The sequence below is a fragment of the Ambystoma mexicanum genome, chromosome 1p, assembly GCF_040938575.1.
Source record: "Ambystoma mexicanum isolate Mex_15411 chromosome 1p, UKY_AmexF1_1, whole genome shotgun sequence".
Classification (NCBI taxonomy): Eukaryota; Metazoa; Chordata; class Amphibia; order Caudata; family Ambystomatidae; genus Ambystoma; species Ambystoma mexicanum.
Genome location: NC_090921.1, coordinates 535,157,447 through 535,170,003, shown reverse-complemented (window position 1 = coordinate 535,170,003; position 12,557 = coordinate 535,157,447).

The window sequence follows — 12,557 nt, the reverse complement described above, 5'->3', positions numbered from 1 at the left end:
TAGACCTGCGTGGATAACAAGAAGAAGAAATAAAGAAATTAACTTGGAAGAGATAGTCAACAGAGTAAGAAGGAAACAAGAAGTATACAAAAACTATTATGACACACAGAGACATGTCAAAGAATGCAGTTATAAGAAAGGAGATTGGGTGAAAGTGAGAGAACCCAGGAGAGTGATGAAGGGAGAATCAAAATTTCGTTTTCCACAAGAAATAAAGGAATGTTCTGGAAAATCAGTAATTTTAAAAGATGGGAAAAAGTGGTCATGTGATGACATTATCCTGGCTAAAGAGGAGGAAGTTGAAAGGAACAGGAGAGAATTGATGACAAAAGGAGAAATATTCAAGGATAAGACTGATGAACTAAGATGCATGAACAAGTCGCATGTTCAAGAGAATAAAGAGGAAGAAAGGGCAGGAGATAACCTATCATCTGCGAGAATCAAGAAAAGTGTATGGAATCGAAATCAAGACTGTGTGTATTATTAGAGATCTCTTAAAAGATTTTAGACTACATCTCAACAAGCAACAAAGAAATCTCATGACAAAATGTATCCTTTTTTTTGTTTCCGATATATTTGTAGTCATACATTGCACTTATGCATAATATGTAGATAACTGTTAAACAGCCTTCGGCTATTAATGTTGTGTTAAATTATTATAGAGGGGAAGATGTTATGATAGTTTCCCTATTGTTTACAGCATGACCTACTACGTCATGCTGCATGTGTTTTTATAGCATTCTGTAATCACTGGAGCGTGTTCGTGTATGGTTCGAGAATGTTGTGGGGCCATACACGAAGACGCTCCAGGTTTGATGGTTGGCCTCCAAGGGGGCTCCTCCCAATAAACTAACATAGTTATAATATACTACGCTCATTTGTGATAATTATTATACACAACACTAAGCAACCATACCTCACGCCACCACCGTGCACTGCTAAGCCTAACACCCAGGACATCAAAGATGACATCACAAATGTCATTGATGACATCACATGTCTGACTCCCCCTTTTTTCCTTTCCTGACATATCTAGGCCACATGATTTTCTTCAGTAACAGGAACTAAAAATTGTAAATTACTATATTCGTAGACTTATCCTTCAAGTATGTTCTTAGAATAATTCCCTTATGGTCCAGTCATATCATATGAAACATATACATAGGGGAAGACACAACCTTGAAAGACAGCAATCCTTTTTGTGCATTAAAATTATCAGTAGATTTATCATCACTTTGATACTTTTGATTTTTTTTTTTTTATTACTGTACTTTCCCTGTATATGTTCATAGGGTCCAGACACATTATATATATATATATATATATATATATATATATATATATATATAGATAGGGTAAGTAACAGCTTTGAAACAGAGCAATCATTTCTCTGCATAAAGGTAATCAGTTAGGTTATGAACACGTTCTGCTACTATTGCTGTTTCTTTTTCTTACTTCAATTCCCTTGTATATATTCATATTTGTATCTGGTATTGGCTCTTTGTGATTTGTCTATAATAATGCAATTATGTAGTAAGTGTGTTTTATTACCTACTTATTACAAGTTTCACTGTACGCAAAACTCTAATATGAAAACAGTTATCATTTCACTATTAAACATGGCAAGCTTCTGAATATTGCACCTCCATCATGTATGCTGCACACAATGCCTATGTTTCTACATGAGTACCTTAGTATACTGGATTGAAGTTAATAATAGAATGCTATTTATATCAATGCATAGCTTAATGCACCGATTAGCACTTGATATTTATTCCAATAATCTTTGACACTTTTTTAATTAACATTACACTAAGAATCCCTTGTACAGACTTTTCATGAAAGGTAAATGCACATGTGATGTCATCAGTGATGTCATCAATGACATTTGTGATGTCATCTTTGATGTCCTGGGTGTTAGGCTTAGCAGTGCACGGTGGTGGCGCGAGTTACGGTTGCTTAGCTTACCATAACTGGCGAATTTCAGGGGTTTTTCAGTTTTACTTGGAACCATAACGTCCAGTTAACAAAGTTTTTTTTACTGAATTTCATAGGTTTTTAGTAGCGCAACTTAACCATAACGTCCAGTTAACAAAGTTTTTTTTACTGAATTTCATAGGTTTTTAGTAGCGCAACTTAACCATAACGTCCCGTTAACCAAGTTCTTTTACTGAATTTCATAGGTTTTTAGTAGCGCAAGTTAACCATAAACTCCCTTTAACAAACCTTTTTCATTAGCACGCAGACAATATACAAAGATGGAGTGTAAAAAGCAATTTCTCAGGGATGGCTTTACACAGAATGTTGCAAAGTAAGAATTTATGCTCGTTCACAGTGAAGGTCAGCTGCTTCCATTTTTTGCTCACGGGCCCGAGTGGCCCACGACTCGCACTATAAGGTTCTATTGTTTTTTGGCCTTGACAGACAGGGATCGTGCCAAAAGACTTCTTTTGAAGGAGGGGTGCAAAAACGTAAGACGAGAAGGATGACATTTCTGAAACTAAACCGCTTTTATTTATTATATCACTATGAGAAAGATCGTTGGCACAGACGGAGTCGTATTTAGGGACTGCATTACGCATAGACAATGGAAAATGCCAATATAATGTAAGTAACCCTTTAGATTATTTTATACCGGAATATAATAACAATAGCGTGGCGTTAAAGCCCGGTTAAATGTTCGTTCAATGTGGCATATTGTTTTGTACCGCGCACTATCACCGCCGAAGTGGTCCCCTGGCGCTCAGATGGCTCTGAAAAAGGCAGAGGAGAGAGAGTGGGTTAATGGGAATAAGTTAACATACTCCGTTGCACTATCCTCGCTAGCAAATAGTTTCACGCCCTAATAAATAAAATGAATATTTTTAATGAAGATCGGCTTGTGAGACTAATTTATGTTTTTAAAACAGGTACATCCTTCCCTACTGTCAATGCCACGATTTTCAGACCCCGGCCGACAGATTTTTTAACTGCCAGGTGCAGCTACTTCTAAACAACTTCATGACCCTCACCATTTTATGGGACAATCGCCAAGGACCAATATGCCCTTACGCGGTACTAGCGGCTAGAAGCAACATACCAACCATTATGGTGGTCTAATACCTTGTTGTTGGAACAGCCTTCCGATTATCAGTGCGACCATAGTGCTTCTTTTATCATAAACCAACACCCTGTGTACCGCAAAGAAGGAACAGCGCGTGACTCAAGATGAACTTTTGCGGATCGACAGCAAAGACAAATGCAAATCGCTGAATATTCTCTAAACATTTGATGTCAAATAAAAGTACTTTATGAAATGTACAATCTTGCTGTTTGCTTTTAAATCACAGTTTCACATTCCGAATTGTGACGCGCTGTGTTGTGAGATGATCTGTGTTGTTTTCCGGGTTCTGTGTAAAGTCGCGTAGGACTGGAGACGACTGGGTGCGTTTGGCTACGCACACTGTAACGTCACAGAGAGAGACGGGGAATATGAATGCTTTGATAATGTCAGGCTTAGGGGAAGGAGATATGATTTAGTGTCGCAAAAGCAGGTCAGCCAGGTGGATGGGGCAAGTGATAGGATTATCACATAATATCGGCGCACAGCAGCCTGATTTATCGTTTGTTTAGTGGACAAAAAGTCGGGTAAGGCCCATAGGAAATTGTAATGTCAACGGACATAAGGAGGGTTCTTAGAACACTTTCAACCTGACAACGAACAATACGAACAGCGTTCTCAGAACACCCCCATTTTGTTTAATTGCAAACATTACCTCCACGTCCACTCTTCCTCGTCCCAGTACTTACTTCATGAGGTCCCTGCCTCCGACACAGGACCTTCTTCTATTTCTTTAAATTCCTATAACTCCTCCCCCACATCCACATCACTCAGTTTCATATTACCAAGCCGGAGCATGGGACCTTCCCCGGAGGGATGGTGAGGAGGGTCGTCAGTACTGTGATGAGGAAGAGTAGGACTAGAAGTAATGAAGATTATCGGTAAGTAATCAGAGCATTTGAGGACACCGCGAGTGTTCTTGGAACACATTCAACTTGCCAGAGTACAATACGGACAGCGTCCTCAGGACACCCCCATTTTGTTTATGACGAACATTTAAGGACACCGCGAGTGTTCTTAGCTCAATTTTAGCTCGCTTGCGAACAAAACGGACACATACTCCGTCCTCAGAACACTCCACCATTTAGTTTATATAGAAAATTTCAGAACAGCCGTGTTGTTCGCAGACAAATCGAACACAACAAGTGTCTAGCAAAAGAAAACAGAACATTGAACCTATCTCATACTCCCCCACACTCCCCAAACACTCTTACACACCAACACACTCCACTAAATACAGTTTTTAATCCAAGTTTCACTGCGCTGTCCGCAGTCGTCGGCGAATGCAAGATGGCGGGCGCCACAGAAAATCTGACGCGCTTCACGCACCACGCCGTCCAATCAGCAAACACGTTGCATGTCTGCGGACATCACGGAAGCCGCTCGGCCAATAAGGGCACTGTCCGCAGAGCGAACCGGGAAGTCCGTCCGCAGAGCGAACAAAGATATCACTAATTTTTTTGCCTTACATTTTGGTCATTTTTAAAAAACTACTGGACGGATTTACACCAAATTTGCAAAAGCATGCTTTCGGGACCAAGCCCCCGCTCCTGCCGCAAATTTGGTGCAAATCCGTCCAGCGGTTTGGGCTGTAGGCGTGCGCAAAGTTTTTTGGGACCCCCCCTATAACTTTGCCCCCCCTGGGCCAAACCTCCCCGAACTTTGCAAAAGAATTCAGAGTGGGCCATATACTTTTTTTGCAAAGTTTGGTGAGGATTCGTCCAGAGGGAGCAAAGTTATAAGCCACACAAAAAATGCTCTTCCTATGGAAACACCAATTTAACCATAACTACATGGACGCTAATGCGTCCATGTAATTTATATATATATATATATATATATATATATATATATATATATATATATATATATATATATATATATATATATATACACACACACACACACACACACACACACACACACACAAGACAGGACCACATTTGCATTACAAAATGTGCTAGATTACATTGCAGCGAAGGACCCTTCTTGTTCACGGGATTCCATTTGTTTCTTACTCCCACACTTGTACATATTTTACAATGCAAGTATTTCCTTGAAACAAATAAACAGTCGACACACTGTGTTTCGGCCTATAATGAGCAGTTCATGTGCACCAAGTAAGAAGGCCTTCAGCAATTAGTGAAATCCTGTGTTGCTATGTCCCTCTGATAAAGAGACACTTGGGGGGCGTGGGCGGGGGGGGGGGGGGGGGAGAAAGGGGTCTATATGAATGCAGTTTATAACTGAATTAAACCAATTTTAATTTCTATTCCGCCCTCAAAAACATTATTTCTCATTTATGTGTCTAATTGCAATAAAAAAATAAATTGTAGGATTGGTGAAACAAGCTCATCTTCTCCTTGTTTTTGGTAAACGAGACACTAGATTACAGATTTCTTGCATCTTGAATCAAAACCTAGCAAAAATACTAGACCCGGTAAGGGAGTCATGCATTGTCCCATCTACTCACTACATTTGTATTTATTGAACATTTGTATGGTGCCTATATAGCAGAAAGTGTTTCCTGGCGCCACAAGACAAAAAGAGGGGATGGGGAGAGAGCAGAAAAACAATAACCGTCCTACTAGGCCTTGTGACATTCGGATCGTGCAAGTGCAATATCAAGAGGAGCAAGGGGAGGGGAAAGATTAGGGTGAAGGGATGGGATAGGCAGAGGGTGAAGTGCTGGAGGGAGGGGATTCAAGGGGCAGGGCAAGTGCTAAAGGGTGCCCAGGAGGACAAGTACCAGGGGTAGGGGGTCAAATAGTGCGAGAACGGGGCTGGACCAGCATCAGAAGGCTAGTCAGGGAAGGGTGCCCGAGGGAAAGGGCTGGTAGGAAGGGCTGTGGTGGAAGACCAGACGAAGGAGGGTCTGACCCTGGTGAGACTAATAAGGGACAGGCATCCAGACGCTGCAGCAGGAGACTAGGAGGGGGGAGAGGGAAGGAGCGGGAGAAAAGGAAGGTCTTGAGATGCTTTCAGAACTTAAGGAGATCCGGCTCAAGTCGGAGAGGGGCAGGGAGGCCGTTCCAGACAGGCTCCTGCCAAAGAGATCTACATCCCCCCCTTCCCACTCTCTGCTTGGAGAAACATATGGTCTGCAAAGAGTTGGAGCTAGAGGACCGAAGGACTAGCATGGAGGTACCTAGCGAGAGAGTTGGATGTAGCGAGGTCCCAGGCCCCAGAAACCCTTGTGGATGATGCAGAGGGTCTTGAATTTGATCTGTGCAACCACCAGGAGCCAGTGGAGAGGTGCGGTCCCTGGGCATAAGCCAAGGATAAGTCTTGAGGTCCTATTCTGGATTAGTTGAAGAGGGCGGAGGGAGTGAAGAGGCAGATTAAGGAAGAAGCTGTTGCAGAAATCAAGCCTTGAGAGAACCAGAGCTCTGGAGACATTGAATTTCTGGGGGAAGGTGAGGAAAGGGAGAATGCCTCGGAGGAGGTGAAGCTGATAGTGGGCCTTCTGGTCAAGGTCAGCAATATGAGGTGAGAAGGAGAGGAGTTGAAGAGGATACCCATGTTTTTAGCCTCACACAAGGGTGAGGGGGAGGGGGCCCAAAGGAGGGAGGTAGGAGTCCCAATGAGAATGATCTCAGTCTTACTGGCGTTAAGGCAGAGATTGTTAGCAGCACACCATACCTGAATAGTAGTCAGTTGGGAATGAGAGAGGAAGGGGAGGAGGAAGATGAGGGACACTTACAGGAGAGCTGGCTGTGGTCAGCAGAACACTGCAAATGAAGAGAGAAGGTGGAGATTAGGTGGGAAAGGGAGGCAAGGTAAATGTTGAAAAAGCCACAGTGAGAGGATAGTGCCCTGAGGGACGGAGCACGTTGAGAGTTAGGTAGAGGAGAGAAAAGGGCCCAGTTGTACTTGGGAGGGCCGATAAGAGGAAAGAAGTCAACCAATCTAGTGCCCGGTCTGTGATGCCCAGGGTATCACGGAGCAGATTCATGAGGATGGAATGATTGACCATGTCAAAGGTAGGGGACAAATAGAGGAGAACAAGGGCGGAAGGAGAGTTGGAGTCTAGGTTTGAGAGAAGGCCATCATGGGAGTTCAGGAGAGCAGGTTCCGTGCCGCTGGCTGCTCTGGAGCCAGACTGGTGTTCGTGGAGACAGCCAACAGATTCAGTGTGATGGATTAGTTGGCAGATGACCTCCTCATGAGTCTCCCGATGATTTGCATTCAAGCTCAGTGACAACACTACCCTTACTATTGTTATTTACCATCCATCCAATACTTTACCTCTCTTCGAGGAGCAGCTTTTGCATTTGCTTAGCAGAGTTTCTAGCAATACCGCCCCAGTGGTGTTACTCAGTGACTTCAATCTGTGGGCCAATGCGCCTGCAGACGGAACTGCCCCGTCTCTACTCAGTGTTGTTTCCACCATTGGTTACATACAACAGGTTAAGGAGCCCACTCACATAGCAGGACACATCCTGAATTGGGTTCCATTACACCAAATCCCCTCCTCGACCCCAGTGGTGACCCCCATGTCCGTAGTCCAATCATTCTACACTGACCTTTACCATTGTTCTTCCAGTGTCCTCTCCGAGAGTCGACTCCGTCCCTAGGCAGTCCACTCGGGCTTGATCGTTGAAAAACCACCACAAAATCTCTCCCATGAATTAACAAGTAGATTGGGTGACTTTGGAGGACCACAACGGTTCCTCGGTTCTCTCTGGGCACATGAAAGCTACCTTAAACACCATCATCATCATCATCATCATCATCGAGGACTTCGGTCCCTTCACCACCAAGCTGGTGAAGCGGGAAACCCTGGCTCAACATTGGTTTGATAAAGACATCCTCTCTCTTAGACACTGTAGGAGGTCAGCTGAGCATGCATGGTGGAAGCACCCGTCCCCAGCCCTCTTGGCCACCTACAAACTCGCTGGCAAGAATTTTAAAGCAGCAGTCACATTGGCAAAGTCTTCCTACTATAATAACAGGATAAGTCAGGCCGAATTAAGCTCCAAGGAGCCGTTTGCCATTCTTCAGCAATTTAACACTGCGGCTCACTCCAGGACTAACATTGTACGAGACTGCTTGGTGTCAGACCATCCACAATGCCTTCACAGCTAAAATCGCACAACGTCTAGAGGCCAGTGTCTCATCCAACTCGGTCCCACAGGAGTCTATTAGGTTGCCTCCCACTCCTAGAACCATCCTTACTAGACAGTATTCTACTCCCAAAACCACTTTTTCCTTTGCCCCAGGCACAGTAGCAGAGGTTAAAAAGATCATCATGGATATGAAACCCACCACATGCAGGGAGGGGCGTTTGTCCTTCTAGACTTTTGGTTGGATCGACCAATGCCATATGTCCCTGGATTTCCAAGCGTATAAACCAATCTTTTGCCGAGGGACAGGTACCCACCAACTTCAAGGAAGCATGGATCACCCCATTGATCAAAAAAGAAAATCTTGACCCCCTCCAGCCTAAGCACTATCGACGCATCACCAATGTTCCTTTCTTTCTTAAAGTGATGGATCTGGTGGCTTATCTTCAGTTCCAGAAATATATCGAGGATAATTCCATTTTAGGACCCGCCAATCAGGCTATCGGGTATGTCACGGGACCGAGACTGCCATGCTTGATCTTAAGGCAAACTTGGCCGCCATTGTCAATCGCAGTCATCCTGCACTCCCTCATGTTGCTTGATCATTCGGCTGTGTTCAACTTGGTCGACCACGAGCTTCTAACCTCCAGGTTACAATCTCAGGTTGGCTGTTCCGATTTAGCAACGCAAGGGCTGGTTTCCTTCTTAGGTCCATTTATCGCTCGAGTTGCACTTCATGATGCCTCCTCTTGTCCCACTCATCTCACACAAGGTGTTCCTCAGGGCTCCTCCGTCACCTACCCTCTTTAATGTCTATATTCTGCCTCTTCTCCTACTTGATGACCTGGGTGACCTGTATACTAATTATGCTGATGACACATAGGTCATATTGGAACTTTCTGGTACCCATCTATCGGCTTCTCAGGCCATTAATGACATCTATTCCACCATTCACTCTTGGATGGTGGAACATTCTATGGCTCTTAACACGGACAAGACCGAGATACTCATTGCTGCCTCTAGTCACATACAGAAAAGCCTCTCTCCAGGGTATGTTTCCTTTTTAATTGCCAATGTCTCTGTTCCAGTGGCAAAGACTTTCAAGACACTGGGCGTTACACTGGACTCAGAGTGGACTATGAGGTCACTTGTGGCCAAGACTTGTGCTTCGTGTGGCTGGAATAACAAACAGCTTGCCTACTTACGCCCATATCTATAGGATAGAAACATGTCCACGCTTGCCTCTGCTTTAGTCAACTCAAGGTTGGACTATTGCAATAGCTTGCTGGCAGGTTCTGCTCAATCCAACTTTTCTGCCCTTCAGGTGACGCAAAATGGGGCGGTCAGAGCAGTGCTGGGCATCCCCATTAGGCAGTCCATCACCGCTGCCAGGAAGAGTCTGCACTGGCTGCCAGTTAAGCACCATGTTTCCTTTAAAATTCTCACACTCACGCTGAAGTGCTTGACTCAGACGGCGCCCAGCTATCTCTGAATGCATCCACAGGTACACTCCCACACGATCATGGAGGTCTTTAGATCAGGCCAAACTGTGTCAAACTAGGTTCCGTTAAGTCAAATTCGGAAGAATTATTTTTGACATCTTAGCTCCTGCCATTTGGAATCCTATTCCCCCGGATCTCAAAACCATCACATCTCTGGCTGATTTTTAAAAAGAAATTTTAAAACCTACCTTTTTAAGGCTATCTAAGCCTGTTCTCTTATTTCCTGCCAACTCCCTTGGTCTTTGATTCTCTGCCAGTTGTTTGTTCTTTGTCCGTTTCATGTGCGCCTTGAGGCCTACGGGCGATGTGGCGCGTCAATCAAGAATTGAAATAAATGAATAAAAAAATTAACTTCTCCGGGAGTTTGCCAAAGAAGGTGGTAGTGGAGATAGGGCGGTAGGTAGCCGGTCAGGAAGGGTCAGCAGGTTTATTTTAGAAGGGGGTACCCCAGGGAGTACTTTAGGTGTGAAGGGAAGGAACCAGTAGTAAAAGACTGGTGACAAGGAGAGAGGAAGAGGGTCAATGTTGTCCTTGACAGTACTAGATGAGCAGGGAAGCACCTGTGGAGGAGACTTTCAAAAAGCAGACTGTCTTTGTGACCTCATCCGGCAAGAAGGAGGAGAGTAGGGGGGAGCAAGAGGGGCGCGAAGCCTGCCTGCAGGCGGGGCGTAGAGGAGAGAGGACAGGATGCCCCGAGATTTGTTTGTGAAATGAGTGGCCAAGGTTGTGCAGAGGGCCTGAGAAGAGAAGTGGAGACTGCAGTAAGAAGTTCCTTACAGATTTTGAAAGGTTCAGCCATGTTGTTTGTGCCCCCAGAGATGCGGTATTGGATACGGGCCCGTTTCGTGGACCGGAGAGTCTGTATTGCCTTTGGAGCAGTTAACAGGCCAGTTCGTCAGAGGAAGTTCTAGAAGCCAACTTCTTCCATTCTGCAACTTTGCAATTGCGTTTCAGCAAGCAAGGCTAGGTCGGAATTATACCAACTATTGCACTTGGAGCAGGCTTCATGCAGATACTCATGGCAGGGACAAGGATGTCAAGGGTGTGGGAGATGGTGAGGTGAAGATTAGCAAGAGCTGAGTCAGTGTGAGAGTGAATAGTAGGAGTGAGGGTGAACGAGGGGGCAAAAGCTGATAGCAGTCCCCCGGTTTAGGTACACCCGCGTTGGCGGTCGTGCCTTCTCCGGTGTGGCAGCAAAGGCCTGGAATGAACTTCCTCTCGATCTGCAGAAGATTGCTGATCAACTTGCCTTACAGAAGAAATTAAAAACCTTTTTATTCTGAATGCTTCTCTTGCTGGTTTGAGCTGTTCTGGCTTCTTAGCGCCATGCTGCCTCCAGGCGTGCGTGCGCTCTACAAGTCCCATTAACAAACATAACAATAACAAAAGCAGCTACTGACACTTGCTTCATCGGTCAAATGACAGAAGGAGACTGGTAGTGCGGGCAGAAACCTAGCCGGGGAGCCCAGATGCTCCAGTTGGGAAGAGAGGAGAGCATGCTCAGACCAGGAGAGAGGAGTAGTGAGAGGGTTAGAGGAGATATCAGCTGAGATGAGCGCATCCAAGGGGTGCCGGGCTGAGTGGGTTGGCCAGAGGGAAGAATGGCGAGGGAGAGAGAGTCGCAGAGGTTACGAAAGAGTGCAGTGGCCTCACCAGGAGAATCCAGATGAATGTTGAAGTCTCAGGTGGAGAAACTTGGAGGTAGAGGTCAGAAGAGAGGAGGAAAGGTCAGCCCAGCCCAAAAGGAAGGGGGAGATCAGCACAGGAGTCCTGTAGATGGTAGTGAGAGTGAAGGAGAGATGCAGAGCTTGCAGACAAGACATTCAAACTAGGTGCAGGATTGAGTGGGTATGATGGAAGCAGGGACCCATTCAGGGTAGACAAGGGCCGCTCCGCCTCCAGACCGGTTTGACCTGGACTTGGAGGGGATCTTGTAGCCCTCAGGAAGGAGAGTGTCAAAAGCAGTAACTGAGCTGGCACTGAACCACGTCTCAGTGAGAGTGAGGACTTCTTGGTCAAAGTCTTCAAGGAGGTGACAGATGTCAGAGGAGTGTTTGACAGCAGAGCAAGACTTGAGGGTAGCTAGGTGAAGCTGGTTGCCACCTTCAAAAAGTTCTTACGAGGCGGTGTACAGGCGCGGGGTTAAAACTGTCGGGTGGACAGAAAAAAGTCCAGAGGAGTGGCAGCCGGAGGAATGACAGGAGAAGCGAGGACGTTAATGAGAGACGGAAGACGCCGGTCAAGAAGAACATGTTACTTACCAACTGTAAAGTTCTTTCGATTCGATGTTCCTCCCATGTATTCCTCATCTTAGATATATCCTTACCTTTAGGTTTCGCCTCGGAAAATGTGTTCTCTTGTCCAGCAGAGGGCGCTCCACTCGAGGCCGCAGCGTCGATGTCCCTCTGCGGCATCCGTCGAGTATCAACGCCATCGCTCGTATAAAAGCCTCGAGCGCGCCCGTTGGCTTCAGTTCTGTTTTTTCGTATAATATAGTCCATGGATCTTGCTTCGTTTTAGGTATGCCTCTTTTGACCCAAGCCCTAAAAGAGTTTAGAGTGTAATACACGTAAACTGTACTGTGGGGTTAGGATGGGAGGGTCGATGAGGAATACGTGGGAGGAATATCCAATCGAAAGAACGTTACAGTTGGTAAGTAACTTGTTCTTTGAATGGATTGTGTCCTCCCACGTATTCCACATCTTAGATAGACTCCCAAAGCAGTTTTGTCTCCGAGGTGGGAGTACAGTATCCTTTTATAATCATGTACAGAATGTAGTACAGATTTTGCAAACAGACCTCCTTGAGAAATCGAGTCCAATGCATAATGTTTTATAAAAGGTGTGCATAGATGACCATGTGGCTGCTGCACAAATATCTTGCACAGGG